This window comes from Mus musculus, chromosome 15 (assembly GCF_000001635.26).
Source record: "Mus musculus strain C57BL/6J chromosome 15, GRCm38.p6 C57BL/6J".
In the NCBI taxonomy this organism is placed as follows: domain Eukaryota; kingdom Metazoa; phylum Chordata; class Mammalia; order Rodentia; family Muridae; genus Mus; species Mus musculus.
The window spans coordinates 62,141,763-62,154,096 of record NC_000081.6 but is presented as its reverse complement, the minus strand read 5'-3'; the positions used below and the strand labels follow the sequence as shown (position 1 = coordinate 62,154,096).

The 12,334-nt window shown below is 46.9% G+C and overlaps 1 long non-coding RNA gene across 3 annotated transcripts in view; it reads right to left on the bottom strand.

Annotated features, from left to right (window-relative positions):
* The window catches only part of Pvt1 (Pvt1 oncogene), a 222,230-nt gene that overhangs the window by 106,119 nt on the left and 103,777 nt on the right, over window positions 1-12,334 (bottom strand). Inside the window, exon 3 of one of the 3 annotated variants that reach the window (NR_003368.2) lies at window positions 4,745-4,858. The exons of the other annotated variants lie outside the window; for them this stretch is intronic. This is a non-coding gene — a long non-coding RNA (Pvt1 oncogene). The remainder of the gene's footprint in view (window positions 1-4,744; window positions 4,859-12,334) is intronic. 3 annotated transcript variants of the gene reach the window in all.

Here is a 12,334-nt window from a genome sequence, read left to right as displayed (position 1 = left end):
ACTCATAGAGATCCACCTGCATCGTCCTCCCACATGCCAGGATTTAAGATGTATGCCCAGAATTTTTTTTTTTTTTAATAGACAAAGGGAATGAGCTTTGGGTTTCAGTCCCAGGTCTGCAGTTGTGTGTTCCAGCTTTAATTTTCTCATTAGAAAGAGGGAGGAGAGAGTTTGGGAGAAATGTGGGCTGAGCTGCTGACACCCCACCAGTCATCCAGCACTAGAAATTTTCAGAACATCGGCTGGCTGCCCCGTCCCTCGAAGGCAGACCGTCCCTTTGCTCATTGAGAAAATGCAGACATGCCCTGCTCACCGAAAAGAATAATCTAGAAAATGCAAGCATGATTACTTAAAGGCATGACCCGGAGGCAAATACAACTGACTGCTCCCAGCCGTGACCTCCCGGGTTCCTCCGCCCGAGCGTCAGTGACTTCTGCCAGCAGAAGTTCACAGTCTTTAACAGAGACAAAGGACTCAGCACAAAATGAGGCTCTAAGACAGAAGGTTTAAAATAATTATCCACTTAATGTTTTTCGAAGGCAGCTTTTCAAAATGCAAAGAAAGCATCAACTGCAACGCTTAAGGAAACCAGGGACCGGAAGGAGGGGAAGAAGAATTCAGTTCTTAGCTAGGTGATCATTTTGCTGAATAAGCAGTAAGGATGCTGTTAATACAGCGCGGTATAGCACGGGAGCTCCAGGAACTCAAAGGGCTTTAACAGACATGATCTCATTGCGATCTTTTTATTAGCTTCTAAGACAGGTTAACAGGTTCCTGCCTCTCTGCTGAGACAGGGAAACTGCAGGCTTGTGGTCTCCCCGGACCTACTGAGGCCGGGCAGCTTGTCTGAGCTGCTTACACAGCATACACTACAATCTGTTTCTTTATCTTTGATCCCTCGAAAGCCAGGCATCACAGGTGGAAATGCTTTTTGTTTGAAACTTGTTTGGTTTGGTTTGGTTTGGTTTGGTTTTTAAATAAATTTGCTGCAGCAACACTAACTGAATCCTGTTTTGTTTTTTGTTGTTGTTTTTTTTTTTGTCATTGTTGTTGTTGTTTTGTTTTGTTTTATTTTTCTAAGGAATGGAGCAGAGTAAGGAGAGCCTGGGAGATCAGCCCAGGACCCACCTGGCAGTCCAAAGGGCTTCCCAGACCACAGATAGGCAAACCAGTGTTCTTCTGGAGGCAAGTGGGGGTCATGCAGAGTTAAGGGAAGTAACTGTGAAAGGCCAGTGCTATTATCCCCGAGTTCCTCTAATAAACACCTATATTTCATCTGTTTGGTTCAGGGTTAGATATTGAACGTGGGTCCTCATGTCTGCTAGGTAAATGTTATACCATTGAATTATATACCGCAAGACCCGCTCATTAATTTTGAAATGCCTTTTGGCTTATCCTACTGAGAATAACTTTTCAGCCCTCACCCCAAGGCCATGCTGGAATCTCTTACTATCTGTTCTGTACAAGGGCTCCATGAACTACCCCTGTCTTTTTCACCATCCTAAGGCCTATGTAAGCCTTGACCTACCCTGGGCTCCTACCCGGGATTCACGGATCTACCCCTGAAGTGACTACCAGGTTTTAGTATGGCAAGGACACCCTTGTGAACATTTCTGTGCAGGGAGCCATATGGGATTTCGGAGTGCATGAGAGGATAGAAGAAGCATAATGGGTGACACTTCCTCTCTCTCTCTCAGGAAGTCCTAGTTCCCCATTCAGCCTACTAGGGTTCAGATTCCCAGATCATTGCTCAATGGAGTGAGATCATGTCTCCGTGGTACTCAGTGTGGTCAGGAGCCATCTTGGCTCCATTGACCCTGAGGATGCTTGCTCCCCTATGACAATGTATACTGGGGAGGGACTAGAACCCAGGGCAAGTCCTCATGGTGGATTTGTATACTAAGAACTTATGAGAACATAACTGGAAGAAGGTCTTCCAGGCCAAGATCCTATGGGTTGATTGATGGCTGTCTTGCCCTGATCCATCTTTAGTCCTCTCTTCCTGAGTTACTAACTGCCTATCTCCTCTTCCTCCTGCAATTAGCTCTTCTCTAGAGGGTTCCTTAAGCAAATTTTCTGTATGCATGATGACTCTATTGGTCCCCTGGAACTTGTTTAAGGAGAGTGCCGCCCCAGGCTTTATCAGTGATAGTGTAGAACAGTTACAAAGAGTCTGAGGCCCCAAGTTTGGCCCAACTGGGGAAACCACGCTTACCTTCCCCATAAGGCACTACGGCTTTGTGGCTATAAAGCCTGCTGCTAATGGCACCCATGAGTCAGGTCTTAATCTTTCCTTGTGTACAAAGGGCCAACAAGAACAGCATGCCATTTCAGGTTGACTCATTACCCCAGGACATATTTGACACCTGATATTGATGAGAGTACTTTCTCCTGTTAGCTCTCATGCTTCCGAGCTGAGAGCTTAGCATCCCAACCAGTCAGAAGGAGACCAGATCAGGTTAGAAGGAGCATCAGATGAAAGGCTGGAACATAGGATTGCTGAAGAGACAGCTCAGTTGCGTTTTCCATATAAGCGTTGATAACCTGAGAGTTTAGATGCCCAGCCCACAGGTAAAAAGCCAGGCATAGTAGTGCATTTCTATAATCTCTGTGCTGCTTACAGTTGCCTGTAACTCTAGCTCCAGGAGATCCAGTGCCCCTGGCTTCTGTGGCCACCTGTACTCGTACACACATGCCAGCGCACATAAAAACACATCAAATTTAAAATATCAAAAACAACTTTTGTTTGAACGTGTCTTTCTCTCTCTCTCTCTCTCTCTCTCTCTCTCTCTCTCTCTCTCTCTCTCTCTCTCTAGATAGCCCTGGCTTTCATGGATATAACTCACTATATAGACCAGCTGGCCTTGAACACAAGGAGATCCACCTGCCTCCTGCCTCCTGCCTCCTGCCTCCTGCCTCCCTCTCTGGAGTGCTGGAATTAAAGGTGTGAGCCACCATGCCTAGTCTTAAAAATAAATCTTTAAAAGGGAAAAAAAGGATTGCAGAAGATTCTCAATGTAGACCTCTAACATCAACACACAAATGGGCACCAATATGCAAACACACACACACACTCACAAGCTATGTCAGAAAGGCTCAATACAGTCCCTGACACTGATCATGCACTCAGTAAATGAAGGTTCCAGTTATATAGCAAGAAGGAAAATCCATGTCTCATGGCGTAAAGCTTTTCCAGGAATTCAGCCATCAGAGAGGTGGGATCGGCTAAGGCTAGAGTAAGTATAGTGTCTTTGGCCAGTGACTAAGGCGGCCAGTGCACCTAACCACCCGGGCAGGGCTGGCTTGGGTTGGTGCCTTGGCTGGCCAACACTCTGGGTGATGCATTTTCCCGTAAGTAGTGCTGTGAAAGTCCAGGGCTAGCGCTATTCTCCGTTCCCTAGGGTCTGACATTGGTCAATAATGAGAGATGCCTCTGAAAACAGGCAGAGAATGCCAGAGCCCTGGGAACTGTGCATGGAAAGAAAGATTAGACAGAGCCGGGGAGGAAAGGACAGATTCATAGGTACAAGTCATTTCCCAAAAGCCATCCCCTGTTGATTTAGCTATGTGAGGTGTGAGGATTACAGGGCAGGTCTACACGCCAGGCTGAGTTCTGGGATGGAAGCCAATGTCAATTGAAGATGAGGTCTGCAGAGAGAAGACAGAAGTAAAGGGGTCTGATGGAGCAGCGACAGTACAAGGGGGTGGGGGGATGAAACACACACATACACACACATACACACGCACACCACAGAATGTACAAGATCTCAAGATCTCATCTCAGAGATCTGCCTTCAATGGATGTCCTATAGTCTAAGTACTGGGAAGCTGAAGGAGTTTAGGGGTCAGGTATGAGAGCTTCAAAGACTATAACGATCCTGGTCCTTATACTGCTGCTGAACACCTTCCCAGATGAGCACCATTAGGCAAGTCGGTCAACAACTCAGGGCATCCACTCACTCAGCAATAAAGGAGAGTGGAAGAATCTCCTCCCACAAGGGCCCACAGAAACACGCCCTGCGTTCAGCTTCTTAAAAGGCTTCGAACAGGGCCTTGCCTGTAGTAAGCCCCTGTGCAGTCACTCTGAATCCCACAGCCTGACATGAATAGTGCAAGGTCCCCTCTCACAGCTGAGACTCAGAAGACGGCTGTAGCGGCAAGGGACTCACTTGTCGTTGTGTTTGTCGCATAGGACAAGCAGTAACAAATTATCACGGGCTGGGTGCTTTAAATGACAGAAAGTCATTTCCTCCTAGTTCTCAAGTTACAAGGCCACATGAAATCAGGAATCAGCCAGGTCCACTTTACCTGGGGCCCCTCTCCCTGCCTTGGCTGTGGCCACCTCCCCCAAGTTCCTCAGCTATCTTCTTTGGTGAAATCTTTATCCCAGTGTCCGCTTCTCGCACCAGTCACATAGGCTGAGGGCCCATACCTGAGGCCTCGATGAACAAAACCTTTTTAGACACCCTATTTGGGACTGCGGTCACATTTTGAGATCGAAGGTGAGGATGCCAACTAACATCCTAAGGGGCATGACTACATTACATATAGCGGCCATCACCTTCCTCTGAAGCTCCCACGCCTGATTGACACACCACTGCTTCTAAAGAAAACCTTGACTTTGGCCCATCCAGAATCATATTCCAAATGGGAGACAGGTCTGTATGTCTCCTCAGAGAAGTCAGCAGGCGCACATGGCCGTGAGTGGGTTCTCCCATCCCTTGAGACAGACATTCCACCTCACCTGTGCTGGTTACCAGCCAGAACTCAAGGGCAACTTCCTCCACCTCAGGATAGACTGCTTGCCAGGGGCATGCAAGTGCCACTGCCAATGTCTGTGGTGACAGAACTCGGCTCTCTGGAAGGGATGAAGAAACATGGAGAGTGCGTCACTCAATCATGCCAATTCCCTTTGTTTGGCATTCCCTCTGTGCTGGTGATGTTCACATGGGGCCAGGAGCCTGCTGTCCCTGCAGAAGCTTCTCACGGGCATGGGAGGGTGTGGCTCTGCCTAGCTCTTGCATACCTAAACAGAGCAGCCGCCACAGTGGCCACTGAAACATGGGGACTGAGGCCAGCTTTCTGAACCTCTGAGGCTCACTATGGATTGGCCCTGGGCTGCGCTCTTCCCACAGGGCCTAACACATGATGAGTGCTTACCAAACAAGAGCTCTTCTCTTCATTTCTAAAAAGTGCTGTGTTCATTCCCCACCCCGCCCCACCCCCATCTCTCTCCTCTCCTTGTGAGTCAGTACCTTCTCCTACAGAGACAGCGAGCAAGGCAAGAAAGAGGAGTATGGTTTCCTTTCTACCTTGAGTGACAAGGCCACTTAAAAACATTCAGGAGAGCCGGGCAATGGTGGCGCACGCCTTTAATCCCAGCACTTGGGAGGCAGAGGCAGGCGGATTTCTGAGTTCGAGGCCAGCCTTGTCTACAGAGTGAGTTCCAGGACAGCCAGGGCTATACAGAGAAACCCTGTCTCGAGAAACCCTGTCTCGAGAAACCAAAAAACAAACAAACATAAAACCATTCAGGAGAATGCAAGATGTTCAGGCATTGACTTCTTCCTCTTACAAATACTTACTACTTTTTCCCTTTGATTCTACGCCCCCACAGGGCAGAGCCACATTTGTATACTGTTCTCTATATCTCTGGCATCAGGGATATGTCAGATACATCAGGTACCCAACATAATCAATGGAATAACTGGCCCATAGTAAGTGCTCATGAGCAGGTGGGGCAGGAAGGCACTGAGTAGACAGGCTGCCTCTGGGCTCCTTTCTCCCAGACAGTAAGTGCCCACAGATAGAACACCCAGCCACTGGCAGTAAGCAAACCAACCAGATGTGCACCTTACCCATCAAACTGACAAGATGAGCCCAATAGAGGTGTGTGACAATGCATGGCACGTGGGGGGGGGGGGGGGGACACGGACACTCTGCACATGTTGAGTACTAATGCAAACTGGAATGACTGTTCTGGGAAAAGTTCGTCAGTACTATGTGGGTGATGGAGAGTGTTTAGCAGACTCGGAGGCAGCAGCACATCTGTCCTCCTTAGGTAAACCCCCAAGAACCTTAGACACTTGTCTTCTATAAGGAACACCAGGAAGTTCATCCCACGAGCACTGGCTGGGATAGAGGCAGAAGAAATGAAAAGGAAGCAAGGGGTTCAGTAAGCACCACCGTGTCTCTAAACAGGAGGACAGATGAGTCGTCCTTGGAAAATACTCGCTATTCATCCCCTCTGAACTACCTTGCCCCTCCCCCATCCACTCAGGCCAACTCTTTGCCCCTCCCCCATCTCTTCCAGGCTAACTCTTTCTCTGGTGTTATCAGCTCATGGCCTTGCCCCCCAGAGGAAAACAGAATTCACATATTTGGGGGTGGGGGGAGAAGCAGGCTCCAGGAAACCTTTTCACTTGTCTTTTTACCCAGATTTTCCCTAACAAAGAACCTGGCCCTTAGCCAAGAGCCCTGGGGACCAAGGGACCCCACTCATCCCATTTAAACCAATTTGCCAACCCAGGCAGCAGCTAATGGGCAGCCAGGGCCCTAACAGTCATCAATACCACTTTCCAAATCAAGTTACCAAATTGGTCTTAAAACCACTTCAAAGGGACCCGGCTGACATTACCAATGAGGCATCCAGCTGTCCCTGAGACCACCACTTCTACTGCCATGGCATTGGGGACAGAGCAACAAGCTGTTTTCCTTAAACGCTGAATCTCCAGAATGGGACTGGAGTCCTGTGAAAATGAAAAGGCTTTGGCCAGGGGATTGATTAGAGTCAAGGAGGACCAGTGGACACGCCCCCAGAGAGACCAATACCTCCCTCTGAATCCTTAACACAGTAACAGTGTGATGCTAGTGTATTTATTAGCCTCATTTTATAGACGAACACACACACTGAGACTGTGAAATCCAGACTAGATCTCAGGCTGGCTAGCAAGTAGTAGATGTAGAAAATATCGTCTGAGCTCAGGCTCTGAGCCAAGGTGGTTTTATGACAGATACAGATCTCAGGACCTGAATCTCTTCTCTATGGCTAAACAGAAAATGTCAACTGAATCTCATACAAGAGTCGAGTCATTTTCCTGAAGATGCTGTTACTCAAAAACAGAGAGCCAGCATTTTCTAGAGTGTGGTGGAAGATGAAATATTTAACATCTGTATTTTTCATTACCCGAAACCCTGAGCCCTGGGGACATGGGATGGCTTTCCATCCAGAAAGCTGAATAAATGTTCAAGGTCACACAGTCTGGGAAGAGAAGAGTGTTCATCCTAGAACAGGCACGAGTTTCACTTCCAACACAACATATTCCCCAACCAAGCGTGGTGATTAGTCTTCATTGTTGACTGGACTTTGTGTCACCTTCCTAGGTGTTCTGTGAGGGTGTTTGCAGAGAAGACTACCCAAGGCATGAAACCAGCCCTCATGAATAGGAGCAGCAGTATGCCATGACTGGTGTCTAGTGCTGAATTTTAGAGAGAGAGAGAGAGAGAGAGAGAGAGAGAGAGATGGGGGGGGGGGAGATCCAGATGAGTACCAGAATTCACCTCTCTGCTTCTTGACTACAGATGCCATGCAACCATCCACCTCAACCTCCAGACACCAGAGCTACAGCTGTTCTTCTCACTGCCATAATAGATGGTACCTCAAACAGTGAGCCAAAATAAAGGGCTCCTAGAGTCACAGGAAGGAGGGAAGCAATACACTAAGTTACATGCAAACTTTTCTTTAGATGGGCCCCACATCAACTCCACTAGGTTAAGAAAGACATGAGATCCACAAAACCACCGCTGTCTCTAGTGAATAGGAGACTGCACTCTCTGCACCCAGTTAGGGAACATTTGGTGATTGATGTCTAGAATCATTTTGAGTTGTTATAACTAGGGTTGGTGGAGCCACTTGTCTTAAGTAGAAAGAAGGTGAAGGAAACTGTCATAATGCACAGGGCAGCCAATTGTAGAACTATCTTATCCAAAATGTCAACCAGAGGAGGCTGAGACACTCTAGTTCAGACCCCACATGTCTTTATGACGTCATCATCCTCAGGCCACACAAGGAAAACCTTTCTAGCACTCAGTAAATCAGTACATCACTTTCTGATTTATATTAGACTCCATAGAACCTATTTTTACAGCTAGCACAGGCAGAGTCTCACAAACGCTCAACCACAGAGAAGCAAGTGCTAGGTTGAAACTCTTCCTATGAAATGATTCAGGATGCTTGAGAAATCTGTCCTTTCATGAAATATTCTTGAAGACTTACTATGAGTCAGGATAGGGAATGGTTCCAAAAGTAAGCACTACTTTCTGAAACGCAGGACTGGAATGGCCTATATCATCTCAATGCATCTCAGGATGGTCCATGAGATATGCCCCGGCCTCAGACTCCAAACCCCATATAGCACATTTTATTCTTTCAGAACCTTGGGAGGAAGGGCCAAGGTAGAATAATAATTACATTTAAAATGACAACTTATAAAATCACACCCACACACTTGACAGTTTTAGAACAGCCAGTATTTCAAAAGATAAAAGTGGATACCTAGCAGGATGGATGGAGAAGTATGGATTTTGTTTTCTACTGAAAGATGCTGAAGCTGGAGGTTCAGATACCTGAAACGGCAAACAAAACAGCTGGCAGGATGAGTCAGCTCTGTGGTACTGGGGACTTCACAGTCACTGCGGAACTAACATTCACAGGAGAGCCCGGTACTACCAGTGGTCTAGCTCAGCAGCTGTGTAGTAGGCTCCTCCCCAGCCTCAGGACCATTATAGGTCAAAGGGGTGAAGCATCAGTTTCAAGGTACAAAGATGTAAATGGGGATGATATGTTAATAAGAGGCAGTTGTGAGCTCACAGGAACCAAACTGTACTGATTTCTATCCTTTGTCTCCGGCAAACAGAACCGGGTTAAAACATGTAGGTAAGTTACACAACTGCCCTCCCCCATCGAAACTCAAAGGAAAAAACAGTATCTCACAGCTGGTTAGCGGGGAGACCAGTAAAAACTGCACAGACAGGTTGAGGACTGAACTGGGAACGTAGGGCTACACTCACCAGTCAACCAGAACTCGATTCAGGATGCCTGAGAAATCTGTCCTTTCATGCAATATTCCTGAAGGCCTACTATGAGTCCTGAAGGCCTACTATGAGTCAGGCCCCACGCTAGGATGAGAAATGGCTGCAACAGTAAGCATTACTTTCTGAAATGCAGGACTCTTAGATCACCTCCAATCTGGAAGGAGTCTAAGACTTGAGATGACAGGAAAGTCATGATGCTGTCCCCAATTGTGGGCCCATCCACCAAAGGCCCGATGGAAGACCTCCAGGTAGGATGATCCTTGGAAAAAGAAGACTACCCACTTCCCCAAGAGGAAAAGTCTCATTGTACCCATGTTCAGGGCCAGGCTAGGGGTTTGTAATGCTTAAGACTGGTTGTACAGCTGATCTAGAACCACTGGGGAGGGAGGCTTCTGTCAGACTATCTATATTAGGTTAAATGAGGTGAGAAAACTTACCCTAAATATTGGCCATACTGTCACATGGACTGGGGTCCTAGACAGCTAAAGAGGAGAAGCAAAAGTGAGCCGGGCGTGGTGGTGCATGCCTTTAATCCCAGCACTGGGGAGGCAGAGGCAGGCAGATTTCTGAGTTCGAGGCCAGCCTGGTCTACAGAGTGAGTTCCAGGACAGCCAGGGCTATACAGAGAAACTCTGTCTCGAAAAAACAAAAAGTGAGCGCCAGCACTCATCTCACTGTGCCTGAGGATGGACCGTGACCAGCTGTCAAGTTCCTGTCAAGTTCATCATCACTACCCTGTGATGATGGATTGTACTCTTGAACCGTGAGCTAGAAATGACTCTTTTCTTCCTTTACATTTGTTTCTTGGGAGGTTTTTTTAATAACAGCAACAAGACATATAACTTAAAGCAAAGCTCAACAAGGGAAGACCGGTTCAGCTAGCCCATGGAGCTGCTGGGACACGAGGCCGCAGGCTGAGCATAATGGGGAAGAGATGGCAGATTCATTCACCCACTTGAGGAGACCACAATTAGTCAGAGGCATGCTGGGCCTGGTCAGAGTGCTCAAATAAACATTCACAGGACCAAAGTAATAAGCATTGGTGTTACAGAGATAAATCCTTTAGCAGGGACACGGGACCCCAGAAAACCGGAAGGACATCGTTCCCATCATGAGAACAAGGACAGCAAACAGTCACTGAGGGTATACTACTGACCAGTTCCAACAGGGATGGTCAGAAGTTGAACGCTGGATATATCATGAGCTCTGACCTAAATATTCTGAGTATTCCCCATGTTTGAATGGACTGAATACTCACATTTTCTAAATGCTGAATACTGAATTTTCATAGCAACCATCATAAGGCATGGTGGCAGAATAATATCTCTCACTCAGAAAGCAAACTATTCTAAGTTGGGGATCATCTACAGAATTACTCTTTTGAATACTTGAAATAGTGACCATGACTATAAAAAAGGAGTGGGGTCCAGTAGGAAGGGCACTTTACCTAAAGGAGACCACTCCCCTCTAGACTCTGAGGACCCCGGAGGTGTGCAGGAATGCATAACCCCTCAGATGTTCCCTTAAGCTTGTTCCTGCCATCTCTTATTCACACGGGCCACCTAACTAGACAAGGACCATCACATCATTGTGATGGTAGGAGCATGACATCTAGGAGCAGGAGATGGCTCTAGAAAATACTATTGGCTAGAAGAGTAAAGGGCATGTGGGCCACTGAGAACCAAATGCAGATTTTATGGACCACAATGCTCAAGGAATTGAAGTTCCAGTGTATCCTGCACCTGGCTGAGATGGCTTTTAATGTGTCCTTTGTCCAGTCACTTCAGACCATATTCTATCTACCACACACTGCTCCTTCTGATATCTCAACAGATTGCTTCCACGGAGCATCTCTGCTCCATCCATACCTCATCAGGGCACAGAGCCCTAACTTATTTCCCTACACATGAGGATCCTTTATTAATGGTTGTTAAATGAGGAAGGGTGGGATGGGGGAAAGTACCACTGAAGAGGTGCTCTTTCCGCCTCAGTAACCATTGGCTTACAGAGAGAGGAAAGCCATCGCCTCCAGCCCCTCATCCAACAACAGAGACTGTAAAAGTAAAAGGCATGCCTGTATCCCACAACACCACGGCTTCATCCTTGACATCACCCCTAACAAAACAATGCACCTGTCACAGGAGGACCCTTGGACAAAGCAATAAAAATGGAGTTGGAATTTAGTTCATGTCCAGCAAAGCATAAATCTTTCTGTTCTGCGCATTATGGTCTTGCAGCTTCCAGAACAAATGACACCACTTTTTAAAAGGGTCATTTTCCTCTAAACACTTGAAGAAAACAAATGTCAGAACCCCAACGGGATCTTCAATTTGAGTTCATGCCATCTGTCTTGCTAGAGGCTTTCAAATATATGCATTTGTGAAACCACAGGACATAACTGCAAGGTAAGGCTTTCCTTTATACCCCTAAGCTGTCCACACTCAGGAGCATCTCCCTTTATCAACTGAAACAGCTCTGCTCAGGGGCTGTGGATAGGGATAGGGTTGTGCCTTTTGAAACCATGGAACATCATCTGTAGTCAAGAAGACATATAATACAATTTGGCTCGCTCCACCCCAAAATGGGACATCCTCTGGGACCTATAGCCTACTAGGCCACACTCCCTCTGTGGAAACCACTGTTTTTAATTTTGCTCACAGGTGACTACAACTGCCATCACTGGCAGTTTGAACTGAAAAAGCTGAGGTACACTATTTCTGAAATGGCATAAGGGGCCAACACAGGTCATTGGATTCACCCTACCCCTGCCCTATATAAGGACACCCTTATTCTCCATATGGTTTCATTCCTTGAGCATCCCATCAGAGAAGTCACAAGTAGAGGACACAAAGCCGGTGATGTCCAGCTGGCTTCAGTCTTGAGGGGATGAAGGTGCCTTAGAAGAAGAACCAGAACAAGAAGTGGGTAAGAAGAAACTAATGGGCTCAGGTACAGATGTTCAAGCAGCTGCAAGCCAGACACAGCCCATAAAGGGTCATGATTCAGGGTAATAAAGAAACTGGGATTCATATCGTACCTCAGTCTTAGTGAGAATCAAAAGTACCTTTCCTTTCTGAGCTTTGAGTTTGGCCTCTGTACATTACAGATGATAATGCCCTAATATACATTTTTTTAATTAGATGACATGGTCAGCAATCTTATGAATTGCCGGTGAGGCTGCTATTGGTGGGGCAAGCAGGTGCAATGTATCCATGGAAGCAGGATAAATATCTTAAGGAAA